This window comes from Coturnix japonica, chromosome 9, assembly GCF_054131305.1.
Source record: "Coturnix japonica strain WE chromosome 9, WE-NBRP24, whole genome shotgun sequence".
NCBI classification, from domain to species: Eukaryota; Metazoa; Chordata; class Aves; order Galliformes; family Phasianidae; genus Coturnix; species Coturnix japonica.
The window spans coordinates 24223165-24238682 of NC_140671.1; positions in this window are offsets into that span (position 1 = coordinate 24223165).

The window sequence follows — 15518 nt, forward strand, 5'->3', positions numbered from 1 at the left end:
TGTGTGGCAGATGTGGGTGAGATCTATGGTGTAGGAGCTGCTGTGGGGCTGATGTGGGTCAGATCTATGGGGCAGGAGCTGCTGTGGAGATGATGTACGTCAGATCTATGGGGCAGGAGCTGCTGTGGGGCTGCGGTGGGTTAGATCTATGGGGCAGGAGCTGTTGTGGGTCATATCTATTGGGCAGCAGCTGCTTTACATATGATGTGTGTCAGATCTATGGGGCCGGAGCTGCAGTGGGGCTGATGGGGGTCAGATCTATGGGGCAGGAGCTACTGTGGGGCTGATGTGGGTCAAATCAATGGGGCAGAGCTGCTCTTGGGAACATGTGGGTCAGATCTATGGGGCAGGAGCTGCTGTGGGTCAGATGTGGGTCAGATCTATAGGGCAGGAGCTGCTGTGCGACAGATGTGGGTCAGATCTATGGGGCAGGAGCTGCTGTGGGGCTGATGTGGGTCAGATCCTTGGGGCTGAAGCTGCTGTGGGTCATATCAACTGGGCAGGAGCTGCTTTACTTACGATGTGTGTCAGATCTATGGGGCAGGAGCTGCTGTGGGGCTGATGGGGGTCAGATCTATGGGGCAGGAGCTGCAGTGAGGCTGATGGGGGTCAGATCTATGGGGCAGGAGCTACTGTGGGGCTGATGTGGGTCAAATCAATGGGGCAGAGCTGCTCTTGGGAACATGTGGGTCAGATCTACGGGGCAGGAGGTGCTGTAGGGCTGATGTGGGTCAGATCTATAGGGCAGGAGCTGCTGTGCGACAGATGTGGGTAAGATCTATGGGGCAGGAGCTGCTGTGTGGCTGATGTGGGTGAGATCCTTGGGGCTGAAGCTGCTCTGGGTCATATCTATTGGGCAGCAGCTGCTTTACATATGATGTGTGTCAGATCTATGGGGCAGGAGCTGCTGTGGGGCTGATGTGGGTTAGATCTATGGGGCAGGAGCTGTTGTGGGGCTGATGGGGGTCAGATCAATGGGGCAGGAGCTACTGTGGGGCTGATGGAGGTCAGATCTATGGGGCAGGAGCTACTGTGGGGCTGATGTTGGTCTCATCTATGGGAAGGAGCTGCTGTGCGACAGATGTGGGTCAGATCTATGGGGCAGGTGCTGCTGTGCGACATATGTGGGTCAGATCTATGGGGCAGGATCTGCTGTGTGGCTGATGTGGGAAAGATCTATGGGGCAGGAGATGCTTTGGGGCAGATGTGGGTCAGATCTATGGGGCAGGAGTTGCTGTGGGGCTGATGTGGGTCAGATCCTTGGGGCTGAAGCTGCTGTGGGTCATATCTATTGGGCAGCAGCTGCTTTACATATGATGTGTGTCAGATCTATGGGACAGGAGCTGCTGTGGGGCTGATGTGGGTTAGATCTATGGGGCAGGAGCTGTTGTGGGGCTGATGGGGGTCAGATCCTTAGGGCAGGAGCTACTATGGGGCTGATGTTGGTCTGATCTATGGGGCAGGAGCTGCTGCGGGGCTGATTTGGGTCAGATCTATAGGGCAGGAGCTGCAGTGGAGATGATGTAGGTCAGATCTATGGGGCCGGAGCTGTTGTGGGTCATATCTACTGGGCAGCAGCTTCTTTACAAATGATGTGTGTCAGATCTATGGGGCAGGAGCTACTGTGGGGCTGATGTTGGTCTGATCTATTTGGCAGGATCTGCTGTGGGGCAGATTTGGGTCAGATCTATGGGGCAGGAGCTGCAGTGGAGATGATGTACGTCAGAACTATGGGGCAGGAGCAGCTGAGGGGCTGATGTGGGTTATATCTATGGGGCAGGAGCTGTTGTGGGGCTGATGGGGGTCAGATGCTTAGGGCAGGAGCTACTGTGGGGCTGATGTTGGTCTGATCTATGGGGCAGGAGCTGTTGCGGGGCTGATTTGGGTTAGATCTATGGGGCAGGAGCTGCTGTGGGGCTGATGTGGGTAAGATCTATGGGGCAGGAGCTGTTGTGGGGCTGATGGGTGTCAGATCTATGGGGAAGGAGATGCTGTGGGTCAGATCTATGGGGCCGGATCTGCTGTGGGGTACATGTGGGTCAGGTCTATGGGGCAGGAGCTGCTGTGGGGCAGATGTGGGTCAGATCTATGGGTCAGCAGCTGCTGTGGGTCTGATGTAGGTCAGATCTATGGGGCAGGAGCTGCTGTGGGGCTGTTGTGGGTCAGATCTATGGGGCAGGAGCTGCTGTGGGTCAGATCTATGGGGCAGGAAGAGATGTGGGCCTGATGTTGGTCAGATTTATGGGGCAGGAGCTGCTGTGTTGCAGATGTGGGTCAGATCTATGGTGCAGGAGCTGCTGTGGGGCAGATGTCGGGCATATCTATGGGGAAGGAGCTGCTGTGAGGCTGATGGGTGTTAGATCTATGGGGAGGAGCTGCTGTGGTGCAGATGTGGGTCAGAGCTATGGGGCAGGAGCTGCTGTGGGGCTTAAGTGGGTAAGATCTATGGGGTAGGAGATGGTGTGTGGCAGATGTGGGTCAGATCTATGGTGTAGGAGCTGCTGTGGGGCTGATATGGGTCAGATCTATGGGGCAGGAGCTGCTGTGGTTAAGATCTATTTGGCAGGATCTGCTGCGGGGCAGATTTGGGTCAGATCTATGGGGCAGGAGCTGCTGTGTGGCAAATGTGGGTCAGATCTATGGGGCAGGAGCTGCTGTGGGTCAGATCTATGGGGCAGTAACTGCTGTGGGTCAGATCTATGGGGCAGGAACAGATGTGGGCCTGATGTTGGTCAGATTAATGGAGCAGGAGCTGCTGTGTTGCAGATGTGGGTCAGATCTATGGTGCAGGAGCTGCTGTGGGGCAGATGTAGGGCATATCTATGGGGCAGGAGCTGCTGTGAGGCTGATGGGTGTTAGATCTATGGGGAGGAGCTGCTGTGGTGCAGATGTGGGTCAGATCTATGGGGCAGGTGCTGCTGTGCGACATATGTGGGTCAGATCAGTGGGGCAGTATCTGCTCTGGGGCTGATGTGGGAAAGATCTATGGGGCAGGAGATGCTGTGGGGCAGATGTGGGTCAGATCTATGGGGCAGGAGTTGCTGTGGGGCAGATGTAGGGCTTATATATGGGGCAGGAGCTGCTGTGAGGCTGATGGGTGTTAGATCTATGGGGAGGAGCTGCTGTGGTGCAGATGTGGGTCAGAGCTATGGGGCAGGAGCTGCTGTGTGGCAGATGTGGTTCAGATCTATGGTGTAGGAGCTGCTGTGGGGCTGATGTGGGTCAGATCTATGGGGCAGGAGCTGCTGTGGGGCTGATGTGGGAAAGATCTATGGGGCAGGAGATGCTTTGGGGCTGATGTGGGTCAGATCTATGGGGCAGGAGCTGCTGTGGGGCTGATGTGGGTTAGATCTATGGGGCAGGAGCTGTTGTGGGGCTGATGGGGGTCAGATCCTTAGGGCAGGAGCTACTGTGGGGCTGATGTTGGTCTGATCTATGGGGCAGGAGCTGCTGCGGGGCTGATTTGGGTCAGATCTATAGGGCAGGAGCTGCTGTGGGGCTGATGTGGGTTAGATCTATGGGGCAGGAGCTGTTGTGGGTCATATCTACTGGGCAGCAGCTTCTTTACATATGATGTGTGTCAGATCTATGGGGCAGGAGCTACTGTGGGGCTCATGTTGGTCTGATCTATGGGGCAGGAGCTGCTGCGGGGCCGATTTGGGTCAGATCTATGGGGCAGGAGCTTCTGTGGGGCTGATGGGGGTCAGATCTATGGGGCAGGAGCTGTTGTGGGGCTGATGGGGGTCAGATCTATGGGGCAGGAGCTACTGTGGGGCTGATGTTGGTCTGATCTATGGGGCAGGAGCTGCTGTGGGGCTGATGTGGGTTAGATCTATGGGGCAGGAGCTGTTGTGGGTCATATCTACTGGGCAGCAGCTTCTTTACATATGATGTGTGTCAGATCTATGGGGCAGGAGCTACTGTGGGGCTCATGTTGGTCTGATCTATGGGGCAGGAACTGCTGCGGGGCCGATTTGGGTCAGATCTATGGGGCAGGAGCTGCTGTGGGGCTGATGGGGGTCAGATCTATGGGGCAGGAGCTGTTGTGGGGCTGATGGGGGTCAGATCTATGGGGCAGGAGCTACTGTGGGGCTGATGTTGGTCTGATCTATGGGGCAGGAGCTGCTGCGGGGCTGATTTAGGTCAGATTTATGGGGCAGGAGGTGCTGTGGGACTGATGTGGGTTAGATCTATGGTGTAGGAGCTGCTGTGGGGCTGATGTGGGTCAGATCTATGGGGCAGGAGCTGCTGTGGTTAAGATCTATTTGGCAGGATCTGCTGTGGGGCAGATTTGGGTCAGTACTATGGGGCAGGAGCTGCAGTGGAGATGATGTAGGTCAGATCTATGGGGCCGGAGCTGCAGTTGGGCAGATGGGGGTCAGATCTATGGGGCAGGAGCTACTGTGGGACTGATGTGGGTCAAATCAATGGGGCAGAGCTGCTCTTGGGAACATGTGGGTCAGATCTATGGGGCAGGAGCTGCTGTGGGGCTGATGTGGGTCAGATCTATAGGGCAGGAGCTGCTGTGCGACAGATGTGGGTCAGATCTATGGGGCAGGAGCTGCTGTGGGGCTGATGTGGGTCAGATCCTTGGGGCTGAAGCTGCTGTGGGTCATATCTACTGGGCAGCAGCTACTTTACATATGATGTGTGTCAGATCTATGGGGCAGGAGCTGCTGTGGGGCTGCTGTGGGTTAGATCTATGGGGCAGGAGCTGTTGTGGGGCTGATGGGGTTCAGATCTATGGGGCAGGAGCTACTGTGGGGCTGATGGGGGTCAGATCTATGGGGCAGGAGCTACTGTGGGGCTGATGTTGGTCTGATCTATGGGGCAGGAGCTGCTGCGGGGCTGATTTGGGTCAGATCTATGGGGCAGGAGCTGCTGTGGGGCTGATGTGTGTTAGATCTATGGGGCAGGAGCTGTTGTGGGGCTGATGGGGGTCAGATCTATGTGGCAGGAGATGCTGTGGGTCAGATCTATGGGGCAGGAGCTGCTGTGGGGAACATGTGTGTCAGGTCTATGGGGCAGGAGCTGCTGTGGGGCAGATGTGGGTCAGATCTATGGGTCAGCAGCTGCTGTGGATCTGATGTGGGTCAGATCTATGGGGCAGGAGCTGCTGTGGGTCAGATCTATGGGGCAGGAACAGATTTGGGCCTGATGTTGGTCAGATTTATGGAGCAGGAGCTGCTGTATTGCAGATATGGGTCAGATCTATGGGGAGGAGCTGCTGTGGTGCAGATGTGGGTCAGAGCTATGGGGCAGGAGCTGCTGTGGGGCTGATGTGGGTCAGATCTATGGTGTAGGAGCTGTTGTGGGGCTGATGTGGGTCAGATCTATGGGGCAGGGGCTGTGGATAAGATCTATTTGGCAGAATCTGCTGTGGGGCAGATTTGGGTCAGATCTATGGGGCAGGAGCTGCAGTGGAGATGATCTACGTCAGATCTATGGGGCAGGAGCTGCTGTGGGGCTGCTGTGGGTTAGATCTATGGGGCAGGTGCTGTTGTGGGTCATATCTATTGGGCAGCAGCTGCTTTACATATGATGTGTGTCAGATCTATGGGGCCGGAGCTGCAGTGGGGCTGATGGGGGTCAGATCTATGGGGCAGGAGCTACTGTGGGGCTGATGTGGGTCAAATCAATGGGGCAGAGCTGCTCTTGGGAACATGTGGGTCAGATCTATGGGGCAGGAGCTGCTGTGGGGCTGATGTGGGTCAGATCTATAGGGCAGGAGCTGCTGTGCGACAGATGTGGGTCAGATCTATGGCGCAGGAGTTGCTGTGGGGCTGATGTGGGTCAGATCCTTGGGTCTGAAGCTGCTGTGGGTCATATCTACTGGACAGCAGCTGCTTTACATATGATGTGTGTCAGATCTATGGGGCAGGAGCTGCTGTGGGGCTGATGTGGGTTAGATCTATGGGGCAGGAGCTGTTGTGGGGCTGATGGGGGTCAGATCTATGGGGCAGGAGCTACTGTGGGGCTGATGGGGGTCAGATCTATGGGGCAGGAGCTACTGTGTGGCTGATGTTGGTCTGATCTATGGGGCAGGAGCTGCTGCGGGGCTGATTTGGGTCAGATCTATGGGGCAGGAGCTGCTGTGGGGCTGATGTGGGTTAGATCTATGGGGCAGGAGCTGTTGTGGGGCTGATGGGGGTCAGATCTATGGGGCAGGAGATGCTGTGGGTCAGATCTATGGGGCAGGAGCTGCTGTGGGGAACATGTGGGTCAGGTCTATGGGGCAGGAGCTGCTGTGGGGCAGATGTGGGTCAGATCTATGGGTCAGCTGCTGCTGTGGGTCTGATGTGGGTCAGATCTATGGGTCAGCAGCTGCTGTGGGTCGGATGTGGGTCAGATCTATGGGGCAGGAGCTGCTGTGGGTCAGATCTATGGGGCAGGAACAGATGTGGGCCTGATGTTGGTCAGATTTATGGAGCAGGAGCTGCTGTGTTGCAGATGTGGGTCAGATCTATGTTGCAGGAGCTCATGTGGGGCAGATGTAGGGCATATCTATGGGGCATGAGCTGCTGTGAGGCTGATGGGTGTTAGATCTATGGGGAGGAGCTGCTGTGGTGCAGATGTGGGTCAGAGCTATGGGGCAGGAGCTGCTGTGGGGCAGAAGTGGGTAAGATCTATGGGGTAGGAGATGGTGTGTGGCAGATGTGGGTCAGATCTATGGTGTAGGAGCTGCTGTGGGGCTGATGTGGGTCAGATCTATGGGGCAGGAGCTGCTGTGGGGCAGATTTGGGTCAGATCTATGGGGCAGGAGCTGCAGTGGAGATGATGTAGGTCAGATTTATGGGGCAGGAGCTGCTGTGGTTAAGATCTATTTGGAAGGATCTGCTGTGGGGCAGATTTGGGTCAGATCTATGGGGCAGGAGCAGCAGTGGAGATGATGTACGTCAGATTTATGGGGCAGGAGCTGCTGTGGGGCTGATGTGGGTTATATCTATGGGGCAGGAGCTGTTGTGGGGCTGATGGGGGTCAGATGCTTAGAGCAGGAGCTACTGTGGGGCTGATGTTGGTCTGATCTATGGGGCAGGAGCTGCTGCGGGGCTGATTTGGGTCAGATCTATGGGGCAGGAGCTGCTGTGGGGAACATGTGGGTCAGGTCTATGGGGCAGGAGCTGCTGTGGGGCAGATGTGGGTCAGATCTATGGGGCAGGAGCTGCTGTGGGGCTGATGTGGGTCAGATCTATGGGGCAGGAGCTTCTGTGGGTCAGATCTATGGGGCAGGAACAGATGTGGGCATGATGTTGGTCAGATTTATGGAGCAGGAGCTGCTGTGTTGCAGATGTGGGTCAGATCTATGGTGCAGGAGCTGCTGTGGGGCAGATGTAGGGCTTATCTATGGGGCAGGAGCTGCTGTGAGGCTGATGGGTGTTAGATCTATGGGGAGGAGCTGCTGTGGTGCAGATGTGGGTCAGAGCTATGGGCAGGAGCTGCTGTGTGGCAGATGTGGGTCAGATCTATGGTGTAGGAGCTGCTGTGGGGCTGATGTGGGTCAGATCTATGGGGCAGGAGCTGCTGTGGGGCTGATGTGGGAAAGATCTATGGGGCAGGAGCTGCTGTGGGGCAGATTTGGGTCAGATCTATGGGGCAGGAGCTGCAGTGGAGATGATGTAGGTCAGATCTATAGGGCAGGAGCTGCTGTGGGTCTGCTGTGGGTTAGATCTATGGGGCAGGAGCTCTTGTGGGTCATATCTATTGGGCAGCAGCTGCTTTACATATGATGTGTGTCAGATCTATGGGGCCGGAGCTGCAGTGGGGCTGATGGGAGTCAGATCTATGGGGCAGGAGCTACTGTGGGGCTGATGTGGGTCAAATCAATGGGGCAGAGCTGCTCTTGGGAACATATGGGTCAGATCTATGGGGCAGGAGCTGCTGTGGGGCTGATGTGGGTCAGATCTATAGGGCAGGAGCTGCTGTGCGACAGATGTGGGTCAGATCTATGGGTCAGGAGCTGCTGTGGGGCTGATGTGGGTCAGATCCTTGGGGCTGAAGCTGCTGTGGGTCATATCTACTGGGCAGCAGCTGCTTTACATATGATGTGTGTCAGATCTATGGGGCAGGAGCTGCTGTGGGGCTGCTGTGGGTTAGATCTATGGGGCAGGAGCTGTTGTGGGGCTGATGGGGTTCAGATCAATGGGGCAGGAGCTACTGTGGGGCTGATGGGGGTCAGATCTATGGGGCAGGAGCTACTGTGGGGCTGATGTTGGTCTGATCTATGGGGCAGGAGCTGCTGTGCGACAGATGTGGGTCAGATCTATGGGGCAGGTGCTGCTGTGCGACATATGTGGGTCAGATCTATGGGGCAGGATCTGCTGTGGGGCTGAAGTGGGAAAGATCTATGGGGCAGGAGATGCTTTGGGGCAGATGTGGGTCAGATCTATGGGGCAGGAGTTGCTGTGGGGCTGATGTGGGTCAGATCCTTGGCTCTGAAGCTGCTGTGGGTCATATCTATTGGGCAGCAGCTGCTTTACATATGATGTGTGTCAGATCTATTGGGCAGGAGCTGCTGTGGGGCTGATGTGTGTTAGATCTATGGGGCAGGAGCTGTTGTGGGGCTGATGGGGGTCAGATCCTTAGGGCAGGAGCTACTGTGGGGCTGATGTTGGTCTGATCTATGGGGCAGGAGCTGCTGCGGGGCTGATTTGGGTCAGATCTATGGGGCAGGAGCTGCTGTGGGGCTGATGTGGGTTAGATCTATGGGGCAGGAGCTGTTGTGGGGCTGATGGGGGTCAGATCTATGGGGCAGGAGATGCTGTGTGTCAGATCTATGGGGCAGGAGCTGCAGTGGGGAACATGTGGGTCAGGTCTATGGGGCAGGAGCTGCTGTGGGGCAGATGTGGGTCAGATCTATGGGTCAGCAGCTGCTGTGGGTCTGATGTGGGTCAGATCTATGGGGCAGGAGCTGCTGTGGGGCTGATGTGGGTCAGATCTATAAGGCAGGAGCTTCTGTGGGTCAGATCTATGGGGCAGGAACAGATGTGGGCCTGATGTTGGTCAGATTTATGGAGCAGGAGCTGCTGTGTTGCAGATGTGGGTCAGATCTATGGTGCAGGAGCTGCTGTGGGGCAGATGTAGGGCATATCTATAGGGCAGGAGCTGCTGTGAGGCTGATGGTTGTTAGATCTATGGGGAGGAGCTGCTGTGGTGCAGATGTGGGTCAGAGCTATGGGGCAGGAGCTGCTGTGGTGCAGAAGTGGGTAAGATCTATGGGGTAGGAGATGGTGTGTGGCAGATGTGGGTCAGATCTATGGTGTAGGAGCTGCTGTGGGGCTGATGTGGGTCAGATCTATGGGGCAGGAGCTGCTGTGGGGCTGATGTGGGTCAGATCTATGGGGCAGGAGCTGCTGTGTGGCAAATGTGGGTCAGATCTATGGTGCAGGAGCTGCTGTGGGGCAGATGAAGGGCTTATCTATGGGGCAGGAGCTGCTGTGAGGCTGATGGGTGTTAGATCTATGGGGAGGAGCTGCTGTGGTGCAGATGTGGGTCAGAGCTATGGGGCAGGAGCTGCTGTGTGGCAGATGTGGGTCAGATCTATGGTGTAGGAGCTGCTGTGGGGCTGATGTGGGTCAGATCTATGGGGCAGGAGCTGCTGTGGGGCTGCTGTGGGAAAGATCTATGGGGCAGGAGCTGCTGTGGGGCAGATTTGGGTCAGATCTATGGGGCAGGAGCTGCAGTGGAGATGATGTAGGTCAGATCTATAGGGCAGGAGCTGCTGTGGGGCTGCTGTGGGTTAGATCTATGGGGCAGGAGCTGTTGTGGGTCATATCTATTGGGCAGCAGCTGCTTTACATATGATGTGTGTCAGATCTATGGGGCCGGAGCTGCAGTGGGGCTGATGGGGGTCAGATCTATGGGGCAGGAGCTACTGTGGGGCTGATGTGGGTCAAATCAATGGGGCAGAGCTGCTCTTGGGAACATGTGGGTCAGATCTATGGGGCAGGAGCTGCTGTGGGGCTGATGTGGGTCAGATCTATAGGGCAGGAGCTGCTGTGCGACAGATGTGGGTCAGATCTATGGGTCAGGAGCTGCTGTGGGGCTGATGTGGGTCAGATCCTTGGGGCTGAAGCTGCTGTGGGTCATATCTACTGGGCAGCAGCTGCTTTACATATGATGTGTGTCAGATCTGTGGGGCTGCTGTGGGTTAGATCTATGGGGCAGGAGCTGTTGTGGGGCTGATGGGGGTCAGATCTATGGGGCAGGAGCTACTGTGGGGCTGATGTTGGTCTGATCTATGGGGCAGGAGCTGCTGTGCGACATATGTGGGTAAGATCTATGGGGCAGGTGCTGCTGTGCGACATATGTGGGTCAGATCTATGGGGCAGGATCTGCTGTGGGGCTGATGTGGGAAAGATCTATGGGGCAGGAGATGCTTTGGGGCAGATGTGGGTCAGATCTATGGGGCAGGAGTTGCTGTGGGGCTGATGTGGGTCAGATCCTTGGCTCTGAAGCTGCTGTGGGTCATATCTATTGGGCAGCAGCTGCTTTACATATGATGTGTGTCAGATCTATTGGGCAGGAGCTGCTGTGGGGCTGATGTGGGTTAGATCTATGGGGCAGGAGCTGTTGTGGGGCTGATGGGGGTCAGATCCTTAGGGCAGGAGCTACTGTGGGGCTGATGTTGGTCTGATCTATGGGGCAGGAGCTGCTGCGGGGCTGATTTGGGTCAGATCTATGGGGCAGGAGCTGCTGTGGGGCTGATGTGGGTTAGATCTATGGGGCAGGAGCTGTTGTGGGGCTGATGGGGGTCAGATCTATGGGGCAGGAGATGCTGTGTGTCAGATCTATGGGGCAGGAGCTGCTGTGGGGAACATGTGGGTCAGGTCTATGGGGCAGGAGCTGCTGTGGGGCAGATGTGGGTCAGATCTATGGGTCAGCAGCTGCTGTGGGTCTGATGTGGGTCAGATCTATGGGGCAGGAGCTGCTGTGGGGCTGATGTGGGTCAGATCTATATGGCAGGAGCTTCTGTGGGTCAGATCTATGGGGCAGGAACAGATGTGGGCCTGATGTTGGTCAGATTTATGGAGCAGGAGCTGCTGTGTTGCAGATGTGGGTCAGATCTATGGTGCAGGAGCTGCTGTGGGGCAGATGTAGGGCATATCTATAGGGCAGGAGCTGCTGTGAGGCTGATGGGTGTTAGATCTATGGGGAGGAGCTGCTGTGGTGCAGATGTGGGTCAGAGCTATGGGGCAGGAGCTGCTGTGGGGCAGAAGTGGGTAAGATCTATGGGGTAGGAGATGGTGTGTGGCAGATGTGGGTCAGATCTATGGTGTAGGAGCTGCTGTGGGGCTGATGTGGGTCAGATCTATGGGGCAGGAGCTGCTGTGGTTAAGATCTATTTGGCAGGATCTGCTGTGGGGCAGATTTGGGTCAGATCTATGGGGCAGGATCTGCTGTGTGGCAAATGTGGGTCAGATCTATGGGGCAGGACCTGCTGTGGGTCAGATCTATGAAGCAGGAACAGATGTGGGCCTGATGTTGGTCAGATTTATGGAGCAGGAGCTGCTGTGTTGCAGATGTGGGTCAGATCTATGGTGCAGGAGCTGCTGTGGGGCAGATGTAGGGCATATCTATGGGGCAGGAGCTGCTGTGAGGCTGATGGGTGTTAGATCTATGGGGAGGAGCTGCTGTGGTGCAGATGTGGGTCAGAGCTATGGAGCAGGAGCTGCTGTGTGGCAGATGTGGGTCAGATCTATGGTGTAGGAGCTGCTGTGGGGCTGATGTGGGTCAGATCTATGGGGCAGGAGCTGCTGTGGGTCATATCTATTGGGCAGCAGCTGCTTTACATATGATGTGTGTCAGATCTATGGGGCCGGAGCTGCAGTGGGGCTGATGGGAGTCAGATCTATGGGGCAGGAGCTACTGTGGGGCTGATGTGGGTCAAATCAATGGGGCAGAGCTGCTCTTGGGAACATGTGGGTCAGATCTATGGGGCAGGAGCTGCTGTGGGGCTGATGTTGGTCAGATCTATAGGGCAGGAGCTGCTGTGCGACAGATGTGGGTCAGATCTATGGGGCAGGAGCTGCTGTGGGGCTGATGTGGGTCAGATCCTTGGGGCTGAAGCTGCTGTGGGTCATATCTACTGGGCAGCAGCTGCTTTACATATGATGTGTGTCAGATCTATGGGGCAGGAGCTGCTGTGGGGCTGATGTGGGTCAGATCTATGGGGCAGGAGCTGTTGTGGGGCTGATGGGGGTCAGATCTATGGGGCAGGAGCTTCTGTGAGGCTGATGGGGGTCAGATCTATGGGGCAGGAGCTACTGTGGGGCTGATGTTGGTCTGATCTATGGGGCAGGAGCTGCTGTGCGACATATGTGGGTCAGATCTATGGGGCAGGTGCTGCTGTGCGACATATGTGGGTCAGATCTATGGGGCAGGATCTGCTGTGGGGATGATGTGGGAAAGATCTATGGGGCAGGAGATGCTTTGGGTAGATGTGGGTCAGATCTATGGTGCAGGAGTTGCTGTGGGGCTGATGTGGGTCAGATCCTTGGGGCTGATGCTGCTGTGGGTCATATCTATTGGGCAGCAGCTGCTTTACATATGATGTGTGTCAGATCTATGGGGCAGGAGCTGCTGTGGGGCTGATGTGGGTTAGATCTATGGGGCAGGAGCTGTTGTGGGGCTGATGGGGTCAGATCCTTAGGGCAGGAGCTACTGTGGGGCTGATGTTGGTCTGATCTATGGGGCAGGAGCTGCTGCGGGGCTGATTTGGGTCAGATCTATGGGGCAGGAGCTGCTGTGGGGCTGATGTGGGTTAGATCTATGGGGCAGGAGCTGTTGTGGGGCTGATGGGGGTCAGATCTATGGGGCAGGAGATGCTGTGGGTCAGATCTATGGGGCAGGAGATGCTGTGGGGAACATGTGTGTCAGGTCTATGGGGCAGGAGCTGCTGTGGGGCAGATGTGGGTCAGATCTATGGGTCAGCAGCTGCTGTGGGTCTGATGTGGGTCAGATCTATGGGTCAGCAGCTGCTGTGGGTCTGATGTGGGTCAGATCTATGGGGCAGTAACTGCTGTGGGTCAGATCTATGGGGCAGGAACAGATGTGGGCCTGATGTTGGTCAGATTTATGGAGCAGGAGCTGCTGTGTTGCAGATGTGGGTCAGATCTATGGGGAGGAGCTGCTGTGGTGCAGATGTGGGTCAGATCTTTGGGGAGGAGCTGCTGTGGTGCAGATGTGGGTCAGATCTATGGGGCAGGAGCTGCTGTGGGGCAGATGTGGGTCAGATCTTTGGGGAGGAGCTGCTGTGGTGCAGATGTGGGTCAGATCTATGGGGCAGGAGCTGCTGTGGGGAACATGTGGGTCAGGTCTGTGGGGCAGGAGCTGCTGTGGGGCAGATGTGGGTCAGATCTATGGGTCAGCAGCTGCTGTGGGTCTGATGTGGGTCAGATCTATGGGGCAGGAGATGCTGTGGGGCTGATGTGGGTCAGATCTATGGGGCAGGAGCTGCTGTGGGTCAGATCTATGGGGCAGGAACAGATGTGGGCCTGATGTTGGTCAGATTTATGGAGCAGGAGCTGCTGTGTTGCAGATGTGGGTCAGATCTATGGTGTAGGAGCTGCTGTGGGGCTGATTTGGGTCAGATATATGGAGCAGGAGCTGCTGTGGTTAAAATCTATTTGGCAGGACCTGCTGTGGGGCAGATTTGGGTCAGATCTATGGGGCAGGAGCTGCTGTGGGGCAGATGTGGGTCAGATCTATGGGTCAGCAGCTGCTGTGTGTCTGATGTGGGTCAGATCTATGGGGCAGGAGCTGCTGTGGGGCTGATGTGGGTCAGATCTATGGGGCAGGAGATGCTGTGGGTCAAATCAAATGGGCAGAGCTGCTCTTGGAAACATGTGGGTCAGATCTATGGGGCAGGAGATGGTGTGTGGCAGATGTGGGTCAGATCCATGGGGCAGGAGCTGCTGTGGGGCTGATGAGGGTCAGATCTATAGGGCAGGAGCTGCTGTGGGTCAGATGTGGGTCAGATCTATGGGGCAGGAGCTGCTGTGGGGCTGATGTGGGTCAGATCTATGGGGCAGGAGCTGCTGTGGGGAACGTGTGTGTCAGGTCTATGGGGCAGGAGCTGCTGTGGGGCTGATGTGGGTCAGATCTATGGGGCAGGAGCTGCTGTGGGGCTGATTTGGGTAAGATCTATGGGGCAGGAGCTGCTGTGGGGCTGATGTGGGTCAGATCTATGGGGCAGGAGCTGCTGTGGGGCTGATGTGGGTCAGATCTATGGGGCAGGAGATGCTGTGGGTCAGATCTATGGGGCAGGAGCTGCTGTGGGGAACATGTGGGTTAGGTCTATGGGGCAGGAGCTGCTGTGGGGCAGATGTGGGTCAGATCTATGGGTCAGCAGCTGCTGTGGGTCTGATGTGGGTCATATCTATTGGGCAGCAGCTGCATTACATATGATGTGTGTCAGATCTATGGGGCAGGAGCTGCTGTGGGGAACATGTGGGTCAGATCTATGGGGAAGGAGCTGCTGTGGGTCTGATGTGGGTCAGATCTATGGGGCAGGAGCTGCTGTGGGGCTGATGTGGGTCAGATCTATAGGGCAGAAGCTGCTGTGCGACAGATGTGGGTCAGATCTATGGGGTAGGAGCTGCTGTGGGGCTGATGTGGGTCAGATCTATGGGGCACCAGCTGCTGTGGGTCTGATGTGGGTCAGATCTATGGGGCAGGAGCTGCTGTGGGGAACATGTGGGTCAGATCTATGGGGCAGGAGCTGCTGTGGGGCTGATGTGGGTCAGATCTATGGGGCAGGAGATGCTGTGGGTCAGATCTATGGGGCAGGAGCTGCTGTGGGGAACATGTGGGTCAGGTCTATGGGGCAGGAGCTGCTGTGGGGCAGATGTGGGTCAGATAATGGGTCAGCAGCTGCTGTGGGTCTGATGTGGGTCACATCTATGGGGCAGGAGCTGCTGTGGGGCTGATGTGGGTCAGATCTATGGGGCAGGAGCTGCTGTGGTTAAAATCTATTTTGCAGGACCTGCTGTGGGGCAGATTTGGGTCAGATCCATGGGGCAGGAGCTGCAGTTTAGATGATGTACGTCAGATCTATGGGGCAGGAGCTGTTGTGGGTCATCTCTATTGGGCAGCAGCTGCTTTACATATGATGTGTGTCAGATCTATGGGGCCGGAGCTGCAGTGGGGCTGATGGGGGTCAGATCTATGGGGCAGGAGCTACTGTGGGGTTGATGTGGGTCAAATCAATGGGGCAGAGCTGCTCTGGGGCACATGTGGGTCAGATCTATGGAGCAGGAGCTGCTGTGGGGCTGATGTGGGTGAGATCTATGGGGCAGCAGATGCTGTGGGTCTCATGTGGGTCAGATCTATGGGGCAGGAGCTGCTGTGGGTCTGATGTGGGTCAGATCTATGGGGCAGGAGCTGCTGTGGGGCTGATGTGGGTCTGATATATGGGGCAGGAGTTGCTGTGGCTCAGATCTATGGGGCAGGAACAGATGTGGGCCTGATGTTGGTCAGATTTATGGAGCAGGAGCTGCTGTGTTGCAGATGTGGGTCAG